Source organism: Phyllobates terribilis, unplaced genomic scaffold, assembly GCF_046119375.1.
Source record: "Phyllobates terribilis strain yellow unplaced genomic scaffold, ASM4611937v1 Scaffold_2__4_contigs__length_985480577, whole genome shotgun sequence".
Lineage (NCBI taxonomy): Eukaryota > Metazoa > Chordata > Amphibia > Anura > Dendrobatidae > Phyllobates > Phyllobates terribilis.
Genome location: NW_027362762.1, coordinates 978,821,483 through 978,835,205, shown reverse-complemented (window position 1 = coordinate 978,835,205; position 13,723 = coordinate 978,821,483). Strand labels below are relative to the sequence as shown.

General features: G+C 47.8%; 1 protein-coding gene across 1 annotated transcript in view; it reads left to right on the top strand.

Moving 5' to 3' along the window:
- LOC141253134 (uncharacterized) overlaps nt 1–13,509 on the top strand; it is a 135,795-nt gene extending 122,286 nt beyond the window's left edge. The window contains exon 6 of the mRNA XM_073670890.1: nt 13,218–13,509. The gene's annotated coding sequence lies outside the window, so the exon portion shown is untranslated. The remainder of the gene's footprint in view (nt 1–13,217) is intronic.
- Nucleotides 13,510–13,723: the final 214 nt, after the last annotated feature.

Sequence of the window (13,723 nt, the reverse complement as noted above, 5' to 3'; positions counted from 1 at the left end):
TCACACTCTGCTCGCTCTCCACACACTCTGCTTTCTCTCCTCACACTCTGCTCTCTCTCCTCACACTGTGCTCTCTCTCACACTCTGCTCTCTCTCCACACACTCTGTTCTCTCTCCTCACACTCTGCTCTCTCTCCACACACTCTGCTCTCCCCTCACACTCTGCTCTCTCTCCACACACTCTGCTCTCTCTCCTCACACTCTGCTCTCTCCTCACACTCTGCTTTCTCTCCTCACACTCTTTCTCTCCTTACTCTGCTCTCTCCTCACACTCTGATCTCTCTCCTCACACTGTGCTCTCTCTCACACTCTGCTCTCTCTCCACACACTCTGTTCTCTCTCCTCACACTCTGCTCTCTCCTCACACTCTGCTTTCTCTCCTCACACTCTTCTCTCTCTCCTCACACTCTGCTCTCTTTCACACTCTGCTCTCTCTCCACACACTCTGCTTTCTCTCCTCACACTCTGCTCTCTCTCCTCACACTGTGCTCTCTCTTCACACTCTGCTCTCTCCTCACACTCTGCTCTCCCCTCACACTCTGCTCTCTCCTCACACTCTGCTCTCTCTCCTCACACTCTGCTCTCTCTCCACACACTCTGCTCTCTCTCCTCACACTCTGCTTTCTCTCCTCACACTCTTTCTCTCCTTACTCTGCTCTCTCCTCACACTCTGATCTCTCTCCTCACACTGTGCTCTTTCTTACACTCTGCTCTCTCTCCACACACTCTGTTCTCTCTCCTCACACTCTGCTCTCTCCTCACACTCTGCTTTCTCTCCTCACACTCTTTCTCTCCTTACTCTGCTCTCTCTCCTCACACTCTGCTCTCTCTCCACACACTCTGCTCTCTCTCCTCACACTCTGCTCTCTCTCCTCACACTCTGCTCTCTCTTCACACTCTGCTCTCTCCTCACACTCTGCTCTCCCCTCACACTCTGCTCTCTCCTCACACTCTGCTCTCTCTCCTCACACTCTGCTTTCTCTCCTCACACTCTTTCTCTCCTTACTCTGCTCTCTCCTCACACTCTGATCTCTCTCCTCACACTGTGCTCTCTCTCACACTCTGCTCTCTCTCCACACACTCTGTTCTCTCTCCTCACACTCTGCTCTCTCCTCACACTCTGCTTTCTCTCCTCACACTCTTCTCTCTCTCCTCACACTCTGCTCTCTTTCACACTCTGCTCGCTCTCCACACACTCTGCTTTCTCTCCTCACACTCTGCTCTCTCTCCTCACACTGTGCTCTCTCTCACACTCTGCTCTCTCTCCACACACTCTGTTCTCTCTCCTCACACTCTGCTCTCTCTCCACACACTCTGCTCTCCCCTCACACTCTGCTCTCTCTCCACACACTCTGCTCTCTCTCCTCACACTCTGCTCTCTCCTCACACTCTGCTTTCTCTCCTCACACTCTTTCTCTCCTTACACTTTGCTCTCTCTCACACTCTGCTCTCTCTCCACACACTCTGATTTCTCTCCTCACACTCTGCTTTCTCTCCTCACACTCTGCTCTCTCTCCTCACACTCTGCTCTCTCTCCACACACTCTGCTCTCTCTCCTCACACTCTGCTCTCTCTTCACACTCTGCTCTCTCCTCACACTCTGCTCTCCCCTCACACTCTGCTCTCTCCTCACACTCTGCTCTCTCTCCTCACAATCTGCTTTCTCGCCTCACACTCTTTCTCTCCTTACTCTGCTCTCTCTCCTCACACTCTGCTCTCTCTCCACACACTCTGCTCTCTCTCCTCACACTCTGCTCTCTCTCCTCACACTCTGCTCTCTCTTCACACTCTGCTCTCTCCTCACACTCTGCTCTCCCCTCACACTCTGCTCTCTCCTCACACTCTGCTCTCTCTCCTCACACTCTGCTTTCTCTCCTCACACTCTTTCTCTCCTTACTCTGCTCTCTCCTCACACTCTGATCTCTCTCCTCACACTCTGCTCTCTCTCCTCACACTCTGCTTTCTCTCCACACACTCTTTCTCTCCTTACTCTGCTCTCTCTCCTCACACTCTGCTCTCTCTCCACACACTCTGCTCTCTCTCCTCACACTCTGCTCTCTCTCCTCACACTCTGCTCTCTCTCCTCACACTCTGCTCTCTCTTCACACTCTGCTCTCTCCTCACACTCTGCTCTCCCCTCACACTCTGCTCTCCCCTCACACTCTGCTCTCTCCTCACACTCTGCTCTCTCTCCTCACACTCTTCTCTCTCTCCTCACACTCTGCTCTCTTTCACACTCTGCTCTTTCTCCACACACTCTGCTTTCTCTCCTCACACTCTGCTCTCTCTCCTCACACTGTGCTCTCTCTCACACTCTGCTCTCTCTCCACACACTCTGTTCTCTCTCCTCACACTCTGCTCTCTCTCCACACACTCTGCTCTCCCCTCACACTCTGCTCTCTCTCCACACACTCTGCTCTCTCTCCTCACACTCTGCTCTCTCTCCACACACTCTGCTCTCTCTCCTCACACTCTGCTCTCTCTTCACACTCTGCTCTCTCCTCACACTCTGCTCTCCCCTCACACTCTGCTCTCTCCTCACACTCTGCTCTCTCTCCTCACACTCTGCTTTCTCTCCTCACACTCTTTCTCTCCTTACTCTGCTCTCTCTCCTCACACTCTGCTCTCTCTCCACACACTCTGCTCTCTCTCCTCACACTCTGCTCTCTCTCCTCACACTCTGCTCTCTCTTCACACTCTGCTCTCTCCTCACACTCTGCTCTCTCCTCACACTCTGCTCTCTCTCCTCACACTCTGCTTTCTCTCCTCACACTCTTTCTCTCCTTACTCTGCTCTCTCCTCACACTCTGATCTCTCCTCACACTCTGCTCTCTCTCCTCACACTCTGCTTTCTCTCCACACACTCTTTCTCTCCTTACTCTGCTCTCTCTCCTCACACTCTGCTCTCTCTCCACACACTCTGCTCTCTCTCTTCACACTCTGCTCTCTCTCCTCACACTCTGCTCTCTCTCCTCACACTCTGCTCTCTCTTCACACTCTGCTCTCTCCTCACACTCTGCTCTCCCCTCACACTCTGCTCTCCCCTCACACTCTGCTCTCTCCTCACACTCTGCTCTCTCTCCTCACACTCTTCTTTCTCTCCTCACACTCTTTGTCTCCTTACTCTGCTCTCTCCTCACACTCTGATCTCTCTCCTCACACTCTGCTCTCTCTCCTCACACTCTGCTTTCTCTCCACACACTCTGCTTTCTCTCCACACACTCTGCTGTCTCTTCTCACACTCTGATCTCTCTCCACACAATCTGCTCTCCCCTCACACTCTGCTCTCCCCTCACACTCTGCTCTCTCCTCACACTCTGCTCTCTCTTCTCACACTCTGCTCTCTCTCCTCACACTCTGCTCTCTCTTCACACTCTGCTCTCTCCTCACACTCTGCTCTCTCCTCACACTCTGCTCTCTCTCCTCACACTCTGCTCTCTCCTCACACTCTGCTCTCCCCTCACACTCTGCTCTCTCCTCACACTCTGCTCTCTCTCCACACAATCTGCTCTCCCCTCACACTCTTTTTTCCCATTATTAAGGAATGGGTCTCCCATACAAGTAAAGCCCATGCACTAAGTGCATGGGGTGAAAAACATTTACCCCTGGGGGGTGTACATGAACATACTGTATAACATACAGAATGTTAGAGATAGGCCTTGAAAATAGTTCCTACGGTCATCCTAAACATCCTTAAAACAATTATACCCCTATCACTTATAATGCCCCCGGTAGCACTAAAAACCTCTCTGACAAAACGAAAGCGGCAGGGCAGGCCAGGACCTCCAAGGCGTAGAGAGCCAGTTCATTCCACGTATCCAGCTTGGATACCCAATAATTATAAGGCACAGAGGAATCATGGAGGATGTTGGTACTGTCGGCAAGGTACTCCTTCAGCATCTTCAAAAACCTTTCCCTGCTTGTGAGAGTACCCCGCGCCTCAGGGCCTGTGCGATGGGAGGGTCTGAGAAAACTCTCCCAGAACTTTGACAGTGTTCCCCTGCCTCTGCTGGATTGTGTCTCTCTCGCCTGTACTCTTTGGTTGTCCAAGGGACTGTGACCTCTGCCGCCAGCGTTTTCAGATGGGAATTTTTTAAATAATTCTTCAACAAGGGCCTTCTGGTACTGCCCCATTTTATTAGAAGAAAGAAATGCCAGCTCACCCCTCTGTTGCTTCAGTTCAAGCCGGGATCAGTGCTACTGCCAGTGCCCAAGTAATGGCTGAAGTAAAAGGAAGTTGATCCAGCTCCCAGGAAAACGTGTTTAATTAAAACCACATGGTCACTTTATTTCTGTCTTTTTAAAATCCAACAATGGGAGCAAACACAGAAAAAGGAATAATATAGGGAATAACATAAAAACTCCCATACGCGTTCCGAATGTAAATATGTTCTTAAACTTGGTATGAATGAGTGTCTAGCGGTAAGCACAAGGTTTATATACCAGGTTCAATTGGTAATAATTATAGACAGTGCTGACGATGAGTGGGACAATTGCAAACGTAATCCACACACATCAAAACACAAGTGATAAAAGAACAACAGAAAAACAGTAAAAATCAAAAGAATAAAAGATTTATTAATGCAACAAGAATTCTCTCCGAAGATTGAGACCACGGGGGATTCTAGTATCTAACTCAAAAATCCAATAAGCTTCACGGTTGCGAAGCCTCTCCTGTCTATTTCCATAATGAATATGTCAGGGTATATGTTCAATAATGTAGGTAATAAGAGTATTATGATGACTATTAAAATGCTTCGAAGCATTAGAAGCACTGCGATTAGAACAATGAGTTATATATCCTCTCTTAGTCTTACTTTAAATGTTCTCATAGTGGAGCCGATATATTTTAATTTACAGGTGATGCATTCAGTCACATTGACCACATGGTCTGAATTGCTGTTAACAAAACCTTTAATAGGAAATGTTTTAGTATTGGTATTATTAGAAAAAATAGTTTTTTTTGTGAGGCAGAGGATACCTGCAGAGAGTCCACATTTATGAAAACCGCTCACTGACAACCAAGTGCCAATGGCTACTGGGGTGGAATTATACAAACTAGGAGCTCATTTAGTACCAATTGTTGGTGCCCTACGAGGGACCACCCTGATGCCTTTTTTTTAATTAAATCCATTGTATTATCCTCTCTTAAAATGTCAATATTTCTTTTTACTATATCTGAGATCGCTGTGAAATGCGTATTATAAGTGTGGACTAACGTTGGCATTTGCTTGTCCCTTGTAGTGTTATCTTTCTTATTCTTACGTATTTGTGGCTTTTTACCATTCTCATTAGTCTGAGCTTCTCTAGCAATTAAGTCTTTCCTATTTTTTGTGCTGACAATCTCCTTTGCGCGATTAAGAGTCCAAGATGGATATTTTCTGGCTATAAGTCTAGATTCAATATTTTGAGTTTCTTTTTGGAAAGAAATGGGGTCACTGCAATCCCTTCTTGCTCTAGTTGCTTTTAAAACGTGGGAAGGATGAAAACTGTCCGCATGTAGAATAGTATTCCCAGAAGAGGGCTTTCTATAGGTTTTGGTATAAACAGATTACGACCCGCATAATAAATCATGTGGGTAAGGGGTCTCCACAAAAGATTGGACCCCATTACCACATAGCCTACTCAAAACAATACATAGATACATAGAAATGTTTTCCTTCCAATTCCAAATCCAAGAAGGTTATTTTAGTTTTGTCTGTAGAACAAGTAAAATGTAAATTAAATTGGTTATTGTTTAAATAGGAGAGAAAATGAGGAACGTTATCAGTATCATCACCACAAAACAATCAGAATATCGTCAATGAATCTGCTGTAGAACATAATAGAGGAGCAGAAAGGATTGTGGACGCTGTATAGAAAAGATTCCTCCCTCCAAGCCATCACTAAGTTTGCTACTGAGGGGGAACATGTAGCCCCCCATAGAAACTTCACTGTTTTGCAAAATACATTTTTTTGTTAAATATAAAATAGTTGTGAGTCAACAAAAAGCTGAAAACAGTTTTAGGCTGAGTTCACACGATGCGTATTTCATGCGTTTCCGCGGCGTTTTTGCAGTTGCGTAAACGCCGCGGAAACGCATGAAAAACGCATGGTAGAAGGGCAGCAATGTTCCCCAATGGAAATCCGCATGTGCTGTGCCCATGATGCGGATTTTTCCGCAGCGTTAACGCTGCGGTCAAAAATCCGCAGCATGTCAATTAATTTTGCGGAAACGCGGCGATTTCGCCGCCATTGACTTGCATTAGAACGCGCCAATTCCGCAAGACAGCATTTGTACTTGCGTTATTGGCACATTCTAATATGCGGATGGTACCCGGGTGTGGAGGAGAGGAGAGTCTCATCCACACCCAGGTACCATTAAAAAAGCTGTAAAAAAAGAATAAAATAAAAAATAAATGTATTCTTACCTTCTGTCGGCCCGCACAGCGCTCCCGCTTGGTTCCCGGCACTTGCAGTGAGTTGTAGGACCTGCGGTGACGTCAGAGTCATGTGACGGGTCACGTGACGCAGACGTCGGCAGGTCTTTCAATTCAAAGTTGCCGGCAGCCGGGAACTTTGTAAAGCAGGACAGCGCGGGCCATCAGAGGTAAGTATATACACTCTCTCGGGTCACACTATATAAATCCATGCTGTTTGCATGGATTTATATAGTGTGACCTAGTTGTCAAGCACTTTCCAGGTGATGCTAAAATCGCCTGGAAAGCGCTTGTCAATCTGCATGCGGAAACGCATGTCAATCTGCATGTGGATCCGCATGTATTCTGCAGGAAAAACGCATGCACAATCTGCATGTGGATCCGCATGTATTCTGCAGGAAAAACGCATGCACAATCTGCATGCGTTTTTTCTGCCAGGGAGATGCAGAAATGATGCAGAAATTTTCTGCTTCATTTCTGCATCGTGTGCACATACCCTTAATGATTAGATTTTTTTTTAGCAATGTCAGATCTAGACAATAAGATTTTTAAGGCCACTTGTTCTTCTCGGGGTGAGTTAGATTTTGTTCTAGGTGATGCCATGAATACCCTGACATATTCATTATGGAAATAGACAGGAGAGGCTTCGCAACCGGGAAGATTATTGGATTTTTGAGTTAGATACTAGAATCCCCCGTGGTCTCAATCGTCAGAGAGAATTCTTGTTGCATTATTAATTTTTTATTCTTTTGATTTTTACTGTTTTTCTGTTGTTCTTTTATCACTTGTGTTTTGATGTGTGTGGATTACGTTTGCAATTGTCCCACTCATCGTCAGCACTGTCTATAATTATTACCAATTGAACCTGGTATATAAACCTTGTGCTTACCGCTAGACACTCATTCATACCAAGTTTAAGAACATATTTACATTCGGAACGCGTATGGGAGTTTTTATGTTATTCCCTATATTATTCCTTTTTCTGTGTTTGCTCCCATTGTTGGATTTTAAATAGACAGAAATAAAGTGACCATGTGGTTTTAATCAAACACGTTTTCCTGGGAGCTGGATCAACTTACTTTTTCTTCAGCCAACAATTTATTAGACCTGTCCGCCATGGGAAGGATAGATAGAAATTTCTCCTTGTAGCATGGGTCTAGAAGTGTGACCAACCAGTAATTAATTTTGGCCAAAATGCGTACAACATGAGGGTCACGGGAAAGGCAGCAGAAGATAAAGTCAGCCATGTGTGCCAGACTGCCAACAGACAAGACTTCCCTGTCCTGACCAAGAGGGCGATTGTCCATGCTCTCCTCCTCATCATCCTCCTCCTGGTCCTCCTCCTCATTCTCCCTCTCCTCAGGCCATCCACACTGAACAGACGGTATGAATGTTGTGTGGGTAGTACTGTCTGTAGCTCAGGAAACCAGCTCCTCTTCCTTCTCCTCCTCCTCCTCATTGTCACCCAATCCACGTTGGGATGAGATGAGGCTTGGCTGTGTAGTATCACCCTGTAAAGTTCCTTGCGCCATCTCATCGTGCTCCGCCTGCAATGCCTCCTCTTTAATTGTGAGCAGAGAGCATTTCAGTAGACAAAGAAGAGAGATGTTGACGCTAATTATGGCATCATCGCCGCTCACCATCTTGGTGGATTCCTAAAAGTTTTGGAGGACGACACAGATGTCAGACATCCATGCCCACTCATCAGCTCTTATGTGCGGAGGCTGAACTGAATACCAGCCTGTTGAAGCTGGTAGTCATCAACTGCCCTCTGCTGCTCACAAATCCTTCCCAACATATGCAACATTGAGTTCCAACGTGTGGTGACATCGCACACCAGTCAGTAAGCTCGTAGCTGCAAACGCTGCTGAAGCACAGCGGCGGAAGCTGTAGCTGACTTTCTGAAATGGGCGCACATGCGGCGTACTTTCTCAATCAGCTCAGACAGATCCGAGTAGGTTTTGAGAAACCGCTGAACCACTAGGTGGAACACATAGGCCAGGCATGTTGCATGTGCGAGGTTGCCAAGCCTCAGAACCGCCACCAGGTTCTGGCCATTCTCACACACGACCATGCCTGACTGTAGGTTCAGTGGTGACAGCCACAGATCTGCCTGCTCTGTTACAGCTTTCAACAACTCTGCAGCAGTGTGCGGTTTGTCCCCTAAGCATATTAGCTTCAGCACAGCCTGTTGCCGCTTGGCTGAGGCAGTGCTGCAGTGCTTCCAGCTTCTGACTGATGTGGTATTTTCAGAGATGGAGGCTGAAGAGGAGGAGGTGCAAGAGCTGTAGAATGTGGGAGAAACCCTGATTGACCCAGGGTCCGCAATCCTCGGCATCGGGAGGACATGTTCTGTCTCAGGGTCCGACTGGGTCCCGGCTTCCACAATATTAACCCAGTGTACTGTCAGTGAGATGTACTGTCCCTGTCCACAAGCATTTGTCCATGTGTCCGTGGTTAGGTGGACCTTCCCAGTAACTGCTTTGTTGAATGCACGGGTAATGTTCTGGCACACGTGCTTGTGATGTAAGGCGGGGACAGCACACAGGGAGAAATAGTGGCGGCTGGGGACAGAGTACTGAGGGACAGCCACCGCCTTGAGGTTGTGGAAAGCTTCCATCTCCACGAGCCTAAAAGGCAACATTTCCAGTGCAAGCAGTTGAGAATTGTGGCAGTTTAGCATTGTGGACTGTGGGTGGTTGGCTGCTTATTTGCACTCTCGTTCAAAGGACTGGGGTAGGGACAACTGAACGCTGCGCTGGTACAAGGACATGGACATGGTTACTGATAGTGGTTGTTGCAAGTGTACAACGACAGGTGCAGGGTGGGAGGGATCTTTGCATGCACCATGGACAGGGGATTGGCATGCACGCACAACAGTGGAAGAGGCAGTGGTGTCACCCGCTGGTTAGGCTGGTAGTTTTGCTGCCCCTGCTGATACTGGCATGCAAATGTTGCAAATGGCCTTTTTGGGGTTAACTGGACAGTCTTTAAAAAAGAGTCAGACTCTGGAAGACCTAACAGTTGGACTGGCAACTCCCCTCGTGTTGGTGTTCTGGAGAACAGCTGCCTACCATGTGTCTGTGGCCACCCCACTGCTTGTTCCTGCCTGTTGTGGTGCTATGGCTCCCTCCCTCTCTACACTACTGTCCTCGCTATGCATGTCACCTTTCCAGGTTGGGTCAGTGACTTCATTGTCCACCACCTCGTCTTCCACGTACGCTCCCTGTGCCTCCTCTTGGCTTGTTGGCAATTGTGTCTCATCATCATCCACCTCTTGCGACAGTAATTGCACTTTCCGACGGTCGCCTTCATGCGACTGGGGCTGCTCAAATATTTGGGCATCGCTACATGCGATCTCCTCATGCCCCCTTCAAGCGGGCTTGGTGAGAGGCCCAAATCAATAAATGGAAAAGTGAACAGCTCTTCGGCGTGTCCAAGTGTGGGATCACTTGTCCCCGAGCACTCGGCATGGTGGGAGGAAGGAGGATCAGGGTGGGAGGAAGGAGGATTCCCACTGCTCTGAGGATGGTATAGGGTGTGCAGTGCCTGCCGTACTACATAGCTTATATGATTTTTTAACACTATTCCAGTGAACCATGTTCCCCTCTCACAGTCTGAAACTTCTGGACATGCTCATATTTACCTGCGCTGTGTAACTACCTGAAATCAATCTGCAGTCGGTGGAAAGTATACATTGGCATTAGGGTCCCATAAGAACAAAGTCCAATAGTCATGCCTGGATTATGGTGGGCACAGACAGTACAGGCAGAGAGATGTACAGGAATATGTGGTCCAGACTCACGGCTACTGAGACTGGACCGTGTGGAAGACAAGGTGGTGGTGGTGGTGGCAAACTGACTGGAATCATTATCTGCTATACAACCAACAACCTTTCCACACTGCTCTGGCTTCAAGAGTGGTATTCCACCGCCCCCTACAAAGTGGGACAGGAAGGTAGGGTGACATGATGTGGGTGCTTGTTGTGCTCCCTCAGCAGGCACAGTTTCATCTTGCCCATGGCCACAGCCTCTGCATGCACCATCACCACTACGTCCACTTCCCCGTCCCTTGCCATGTGACTTGCCCATTATTAATGGAGTTTAATATTTGTCACGTACCCAAAAATGTCTATATTATTACCGCAGTAACATAGGATCACGTCTGATGATGGACAGGTTTCTCTGCTTCCACAATACAGCAATGCTATTATAATTAACCAAATCTGTCTGTATTCTGCTAACAAGCAAATGGAACAGTAAAAATGGTGTATTATATTGATTTTCCCCAAAATAATCAGAATTAAGAGCAAAAAAATTATTAGCCCTGATATCTAGGGCTATGAATATCTGTAACAGCAGCAGAAAGAACGTGCAATGGACTCTATTCTGTTGTATACGCTCTCCACAAACTCTACCTAACTACTGCTATCAGCAGGATTAATATTCATCAGAATTAGTCCTTAGTAGGACTGTTAGTGTAGACTTGTAACGCTGTGGAATAACTCACTAAACCAACCACCAATTCTCTCCCTGATGCAGCAGCAGCTTGTGAGAAGGAGATGTGTGGCATTGCCGCAGTATCAGCCTCCGGCCACAAGAGGTCTCAGTTGCCTCTAAAAGTGACTCTATGGTGAACTTGATGGTGTGTGAGTTGGCAAATGCAAGTAGTGAGGAGAGGAAGGACAGTGTGGTGATGCATCCTAAGAGCTCGGTGTGTGCAGCATGCTGGGAGCGTAACAGACGTTTGAGTGAAGGTGAAACCTTGACTGTGACTCTGGCCAAAGAGAAAGAATCACCTTAGGGGGGTGACTACGGTTGGATGCAGAGTTGGATTCCCCCCAGGGCATCTGAGTGATGTGAAGGGCCTTCTGCTAGTCTGACAGACTGAAAACTGCGTTTTCAGTTAGGACCCTCTCCTCAGTCTCCCAGCTAAGTGCCCGATCAGATGATCAGACAGCTTCTTCAGACAACAGTTAACGTTCCGTAAGTCCTGAGCTCAGGCATCACCACAGGGATCCCGGTGAATGCATGCATGCAAATAGCAGGAAGAGTTTGTCACCAAACACAGGTTCTCAATTAAAGACATTAGTTGTAGGCAGGTTTGGGTGAACCTTAGCTAGAGACTCCCCCCAGTGGTGAGTATGTTTATAGTTAGAATAACAGTATTGTAAACATATAGAGTTGTTAAGTTTGTGAACTGTTGCGCTGCACCACTCCACGGTCCGCCTTGTGCACCCATCTGATTACATCATTGCTCTGGGTAACACACGGTTACCGCAGTAGGCAGAACCACTGGGTCGGCAAATTATAGTTCTTCTGTTAGTACATCCTGGCCCTGTCAGTTGTGCAGCGCAGGGGTCCTAGCTGTCCTGAGCTAGATGTGTGTGAAGTTTATTTGTGTTCCTTTCTTGCATTGTCGGGGTAACCCAGTTCCTGTTCTTAGTAAAAAGGTGTTCCCCAACAACTTGTCTGCTAGTATCCTTTGCCCTCGGCCCGCTGTATTCTGAGAGAGACTTCCCCGGTACACGGTCTTCAAGCTCTCCATACTCTGCCTGTTTCCGGGGTAGACTGTGAAGAGCATGGCGGCGCCAGGTCTTATATAGATCTGATGACACTGTGCGGCCAGCTAATCACTGTAATGCCCACAACCAACATGGCTGCGGCTTTACAGTGACTGGCAGGAAATCCCTGCATGTTAATTCATTGTCTAAACAGTGCCAAACATGCGGGGAGGGACCCGAGCTCCCACCCGAACATTCAGGAAGTACTCGTCAAGTATCTCGAGCAGTGAGATGCTCGGGCGAGTATCGTATAGTGGCGAGCATGCTCGCTCATCACTACTAGTAACTCATCCTGCAGTGTGCTGTATACTGTAATACACAGGATGGAGAAGATGATTTAGGATAAGAGAGATAAGAATTTAAAACCAAAAAATTGTCTCACTGACTGATCGCTGGTAACTTATTCTATATTACAGAGACAGAAAGGAGGGGAAAGATGATTCAGGAGATGAGAGATAAGAGTTACAGATCAGAAAATGAGCTCGCTGACTGATTCCTGGTATTCTATTCTGCAAAAATGCCTCCAGTGGTGCCACATGCTATAAAGTGGCAGGACTACAGAATTGCTTCTGCAAAAAGAATAGCCTTTCCTCAGAAGGCTGCTTACACCGGTTATAGGAAGTTTCGCCCCCAGCAATTTGCCCCCATCAGTTCGCCCCCAGGTACATTTCGCCCCCACACATTTCGCCCCCGGGAAGATTCGCCCCGCACATTTAGCCCCCGCACGTTTCGCGCCCGGACGTTTCGTGGGGCGAAACATCCGGGGGCGAACTGGGGGCGATATGTGCGGGGGTGAAATGTGCGGGGGCAAAACATCTTGGAGGCCAAATGCTGGGGACGAAATGTGCAGGGGTGAAATGTACCCGGGGGCGAACTGCTGGGGGCGAAACATTAAATTCCCACTTACACCTCAGCATGTTGCCGGTGACTCTTCAGCTGAGGGTCCTGGTGTCTCTCTTTTTATGATTTTAGCCATCAATCATGGGGCCACTCACTCCAGTCTGCGCTCGTTTTGGTGGTGTCATGACTCCCATACCTGCGGCGGTCCGACAACCTGTCAGACCTGACATAGAGGCAGGTTGTCACTATCAATGTCCGGTACATGACTGTTGAACGAGTGGTGACTGAGCGGCTCTAGCAGCAGATGGCGGGGTCAGTCTGTGTTGGGTGGACTTCTCTTTCACCGCTTTGGTCTTACATCTTCCTGACCTCCTGAATTTCTCTCCATCTTTTAGATTTTCACTATGAGAAGAGCGGTTTATGGGGTCACCTCGTTTTCCACGGGGCGGTGTGTGTCCTGTACTCTCTGCTCCTGCTCTTTATACTCCGTGACCTCCAGAAAGTGAAGAAACGCTCATAAAGAGGCCGAAGGATGAAGCGGTGAAAGGGAAGAGAAGTCAGCCAGCTCCAATCTGACGGCGGAGCTCCCGATCTGCTGCAGGATGGTTGGTGACCAGCTCTACCGCCCTCACTTCTGTCTAGTTTTCCTCTTTCTCTTAACTGACCAGGTTTAGTTAATGTGATTCTGTTCTGCCCGTGATAATAACACGTCTCCTCCATCTGTGTGAGGCGGACAGTGTTTTGCCAAGTATTTAAAGGGCTCGGAATTAATTTTTTATTGTAATTAAATGATTACAGAAAATAGGAAATAGTGTGATACTGCGGAGACTTTTGCATAATATAAATCACAAAGGTAAAGTACTTACAGCGCACACTGTACAGGAAAAACTTCACCAGGAGC